At 40.4% G+C, this 5,581-nt stretch overlaps 1 non-coding gene across 1 annotated transcript; it reads left to right on the top strand.

Annotated features, from left to right (window-relative positions):
• The first annotated feature begins 835 nt into the window (after window positions 1-835).
• Window positions 836-906, top strand: TRNAG-GCC (transfer RNA glycine (anticodon GCC)). The gene has a single exon. It is a non-coding gene; the product is annotated as a tRNA-Gly (tRNA).
• Window positions 907-5,581: the final 4,675 nt, after the last annotated feature.

Here is a 5,581-nt window from a genome sequence, read left to right as displayed (position 1 = left end):
GCCCCGAGTCTCTGCGGAGAGGGGCGGCATACAAATCCAATAAATAATAATAATAATAATAATAATAATAATAATAATAATAATAATAATAAATAAAACTGAAGGGGATATGCTTGTTTTCCATATACGGCACTGCAAACTGTGTCTTTTTTTGAAATTCTGTCAATAGTTTCCCTGAGGAACAAACCCACAATCCAGAGAAGGGAAGTGTGAGAGAGAGACACAAATGAACAGTTTCGAAACGTGCACAGGAAAACAACCCAACTCGGAGAACAATAAGGACCCTTCCCAGATACGAATCAATTGGCCCGATTTCCTCACCAAAATTTCAGGATCGATGGCACAGGACCAGCGTGACGGTTACGGCAGAACCAGAAAAGGTGGTTTGAGTGTGAAAGGGTGGAAATGGTTGCAATAAAATTGGCCGGCAACGAAAGCTGGTTTTGACACCCCCAATAAAACAGGAAGAGAAGAGAGTAGAGTAAGAATGGGAATAGATAGAAAGAATATAGAAATAGAATAGATAGAATATAGAAAAAGAAATACAACCGTAGAATAGAAAATACTAACATATTAGTTAGTATAGAAAATAGAATTAGTATTAGAATAGAAAATAGAATAGAATAGAAAATGTTACTAAAGTTAACAACTTGCAGGGGTTCCCTTAGGTGTCAAGAAAGATCGTAAAACAGATTAAAGCCTACTTAACAACTGTGGATCTGATGGGCTGGACTGGTTGTAAATCGAGGAGTGCCTGTAATTGACTTTGCAGTCCCAGCTTGAGCACCCAGCTGGAAAATATATAGGAAGTATTTCAAGACCAGCGTCCAGTGGCGCATTGGTGGTTCAGTGGTAGAATTCTCGCCTGCCACGCGGGAGGCCCGGGTTCGATTCCCGGCCAATGCAACATACATTTTTTTAAAAAATGTTACTTTTATTTGATTTTTTTTTAAAAAAAAAATATTTATTTGTGAACCGCTCAGTTTGGCAGAAGTGAGATGCCCCTTTTTTCCTCCCCTTCCTTGTAATCCACTCTTTTCCACTTCCACGACCTTGCCTACCCCCACCAAAGGAAAAAGGAAGGGGGAAATGAGAGGAGGAGCTCCGGGCAAAACCTGCTTCGGTTCCGCTACTGCGCACGCGCTCAGACGTTCAAGAGTGGGGAGGGCGGGGCTTAATCAGCGCATGCTCTCTTCCTCCCCGACGAAAGGCAGCTCAGTGCTGCGATGGAAGCGGCCAAAATGGCGTCGCCGGCGTCGCTGAAAAGTTCTCCGAAGGACGCGCAGGTTGGACCGGGCTGGCCGGGCAGCGGAGGGGAAGACGACCGCTCGAACAGCTCTGAGGAGCCGCGGGGATTACGCCGGCTGTCGCTCTCGCTTCCTCGCTCGCTCCTGGCGGCGGTTGGCGCTGCTGGATGGTGGGCTTTGTAGTCCGCTGCCTCTTGGGCTGCTCGCAGTGGCGGCCTCGCTTGTTTTTCCTCGCCTGTCCCGCTCGGTGGGATTGAGAAGGAGAGGGGAGGCCCGAAGTCTCTCTCTCTCTCTCTCTCATCCATCTCTTCTAGCTCCCTTCCTTCCTTTCCCTCTTTTCTTCTATTTCTCTTCCTTCTGTCTTCCCTCCCTTCTTCTTCCCTCATTCTCCCATCCATCTCCCTTATTTATTTTTATTTATTTCTCTCACTTTCTCCTCCCTCTCTCCCTTCCTCTTTCTTTCCCCCATCCATCTCTTCTAGGTCTCTTCTTTCTTTCATTCTACCTTCTTTTTACTTCTTTCCTTCTCCCTCCCATCCGACTATTCATCTCCCTTATTTCATTCTACCTTCCTTCCTTCCTCTCTGTCGCTTTCTTTCTCTCTCTCCCTCCTGCCATTTCTCTTTGTCTCTCCTATCTATTCCTTTTTTCTCGCTCTCATTCTAGCCCCTTCCTTCCTTCCCTCTTCTCTCCCATCTATCCATCTCCCTTATTTCTTTCTATGGTCCTTCCTTTCTCTCTCTCCCTCTCCCTCCTTCTCTCTTTCTCCCATCCATCTCTTCTCGCACTCTTCCTTTCATTCCACCTCCTTCTTTCTTCAATCTTTCCTTCCTTTCTTTTTCTTCTCTCTCCTTCTCCCTCCCTTCCTCTCTCTTTCTCTCTTCCATCCATCTCTTCTCTCTTCCTTCTTTCATTCTACCTCCTTTCTTCTTTCTATTTACCTCCTTCCTTCCCCCTCCCTCCATATCTTCATTCTTCATTTTCTTTTTCCTCCTTTCTTCCCTCCCTCCCTTCATTTATTTCTCTCTCTCCTATCCCTCTTCTATCTTTCTTCTTTCATTCTTTCTTAGTGTACTTCCTTCCTTTCATCCATATGTCTATTATTTCCTTCCCTCTTTTCTTCTCTTTCTCTTCCTTCTCCTTCCCTGCCATCCATCCATATGTCCATTTCTTCCTTCCCTCTTTTCTTCTCTCTTCCTTCTCCCTCCCTTCCATCCATTCATCTCCCTTATTTCTTTCCACAGTCCTTCCTTTCTTTCACATCCATCCATCTTCTGTGCTTCCTTGGGTGTCTTGCTTCCTCTTTTCCTCTGCACCCTCAGGTTTCTCTAAACGCTGCCCAAGGGAGGGTTTATAGGGGTGTGTATGTAATAATTGGCAGTCTGAGGGCGGAGCTCTCAAGAATCGCTTAAAAAAAGACCTGGGCGCCTGAATCCAAGCAGTGGCTCCTCCGGAGATCTAGCCTCTTGCATTGCCTGATCAAGAGTCAAATATTGCTCAAGCAGAGCCGGTTGAACTTAGCCAAATTGAATAAACATAGAAAAGACAAAAAAATAAATAAAAATGAAATGAGATATAAATGAATTGGCTACAGAAAGAAGAAGAAGCATTATTAGATTTGTATTTTACATTGTTTTTTTCTATTACTATTGTGAGCCGCCCCGAGTCTACAGAGAGGGGCGGCATACAAATAAATAAATAAATAAATATGATGGGCTTTCTGGAAGGAGTCTTGGTCTTCCCCCCCCCCAGTGCCGTCGTAACTTCAAAAAGTCACTAAAAGAATGGTTGTAAGTATGGGGAGTCCTCAACTTACACAAAAATTGACTTTCCCCCCCAATATGTAAAAGGTTTTTTAATTTTTTAACTCTCCCACAATGCACATCAAGAAATATACCATAACAACTTATCGAGTCTTAACATACATTGTTTTTACAAATAGACATAATAATATTCAAGCCTATAAAAAAGTGACTTTTGACTGTTCCTCACGGTTAAAACATTTGAAGCATCACCATGTCCATGTAATCAGAAGTCAGATGCTTTGGTCACTGCTTCGTACTTATGACCGTTGCAGCATCTTGGGGTCATGTGATCCTCTTTGCGACCGTCCATGGGGAAACCAGTTTCTTTTTCTTTTTAAAATATTTTTTTTATTATTTTCAAAAAGAACAAAACAAACAGAGAAACCAGACAAAACACATAACACAAAGAGGAACTACAATCACTCCACTCAGAATAAAAGTCCATAATACAATAAGGGAAAACTTGTTGATTAGATCAATTCAGAGGAATAAAAACCTCTATTACATATCTATTTATACACATTTCAGAATAAATATTTTTAAATTCATTGAGAGTTTCTTTTGTTCAACCAGGTATAGACCCTATCCCAGATTTTATAAAATTCTTATTCTTCTTGGTTATTCAACCGCCTCATCATGTCCAGCTCTGTGCATTCTATAATTTTTCTGATTACTTCCTCTTTTTTTGGGACTTCCGCTTCTTTCCATTTTTGGGCAAAAACAATCCTGGCAGCTACTAAAATATATATCTTTTTTATATTTATGATTTGTAATGCCTAGTAGGAAAAATTCTGGGGTTTTCTTGATTTCACAGAAAGTAATTTCCTTTATCCATCTTTCTACTTTATTCCAGTACAGTTTAGCTTTTTGGCAGGTCCACCATTGATGATAATAGGAACCTATTTCTCTTTTACATTTCCAGCAAGCAGTTGGGTGATGTGTTTGGAAATATTTTTGAAAGTCTATTAGGGGGGAGGTGCCATCTATAAAATATCTTAATCTGATTTTCCTTAAATTAAACTGATTTGGTTATTTTCCAATTATATATCCAAACCGTTTCCCATGTGTTTAACTCTATTTCTCTTCCAAAATTTCTGCACCAACTAATCATAGTGTCTTTTAAAATCGTACCAACTGTTTTAGAGCTAATCAGATATTTGTATACTGTGCCAATCAATTTCATATGATTTTTAGTTAGTAATTTCCCTAAGATATTCTCTTTTCAAAATATCTTACATATTTTTGAAATCTAGACTGAATCTGAGCGTAAAGCCACCAATCCATTGTTACTCCTGCCTCATGTAATTCTTGTCTAGTTTTTAATTTCAATTGATCATCTAGTAAGTCCTTATATTTCCATGTCTTACCTTCTTGTAGTAAATTAGAGCGGCATATGGCTTCAATTGGGGAAATCCATTCTGGAATTGTTAAAAAACATTTTTTTATGTCAATCCCTACTTCTAATAATGACTTTCTGATTATATGTCTTTTGAAATATGAGTGAGTTTTATACTTGTCATACAAAAGCATGCCAGCCTAGCATTAAATCATGGCCCTCAAGATTCAATAATCTTCTATTTTCCAAAGTAAGCCATTCCTTAATTCATGATAAAGCCGCGGCTTCGTAATATAGTTTCCAATTGGGGAGGGCAAACCCGCATCTCTCTTTTACTTCTTCTAATGCACTTAATTTTATCCTTGCTTTTTTCCCTTGCCAAATGATTTTTTGATAATCTTTGTTAATTCTTTAAAAAAAATTCCCCCAGGATTGATTGGGATAACCTGGAATAAAAACAATAATTTAGGCAGACTATTCAGACTATTCAATTTATATGTGGTATGTTTGTATGTATGTCTGATTAATAATTAATATTTAATAATAATAGTTCTACAGAGGAATCATTGAGTCTGTCATCTGCACCTCTATAACTGTCTGGTTTGGTGCTACAACCCAACAGGACCGACACAGACTTCAGAGGAGAATCAGAACTGCAGAGAAAACAATGGCTGCCAACCTGCCTTCCATTGAGGACTTGTAGACTGCACGAGTCAAAAAGAGGGCGGGGAAAATATTTACTGACCCCTCACATCCTGGACACAAACTGTTTCAACTCCTACCCTCAAAACGTCGCTACAGAACACTGCACACCAACACAACTAGACACAAGAACAGTTTTTTTCCTAACGCCATCACTCTGCTAAACAAAAAAAAGCTTTCAAAAAGACCAAATGTAAGTACCTAAAATGAACAATTTGCAGTCCGGGTCAAATAGACCTGGGAACATAGCATTAGGGTGTGTTTTTGAACAGAACAGCAAGGTTAAGTATTGGATTTGTACTGTTTGTTGTTATGGCTGGATGTCATTCCTGTCACCAATGCGGAGTTAAATTCAGCCCATAAATTCTTATCCTGCTCAGAGAGTGAAAAATATCTGCCTCTACCTAGGATCGAACTCACAGCCTCCCGTTTGTGAGGCGAGATCTCCACCTCTAGGCCCACCATAGCACTCATACACACGCCAGTCAGTA

The sequence above is a fragment of the Erythrolamprus reginae genome, chromosome Z (genome assembly GCF_031021105.1).
Source record: "Erythrolamprus reginae isolate rEryReg1 chromosome Z, rEryReg1.hap1, whole genome shotgun sequence".
In the NCBI taxonomy this organism is placed as follows: domain Eukaryota; kingdom Metazoa; phylum Chordata; class Lepidosauria; order Squamata; family Dipsadidae; genus Erythrolamprus; species Erythrolamprus reginae.
The sequence above is the reverse complement of the archived record's forward strand: the minus strand, read 5'-3'. Positions and strand labels throughout refer to the sequence as shown.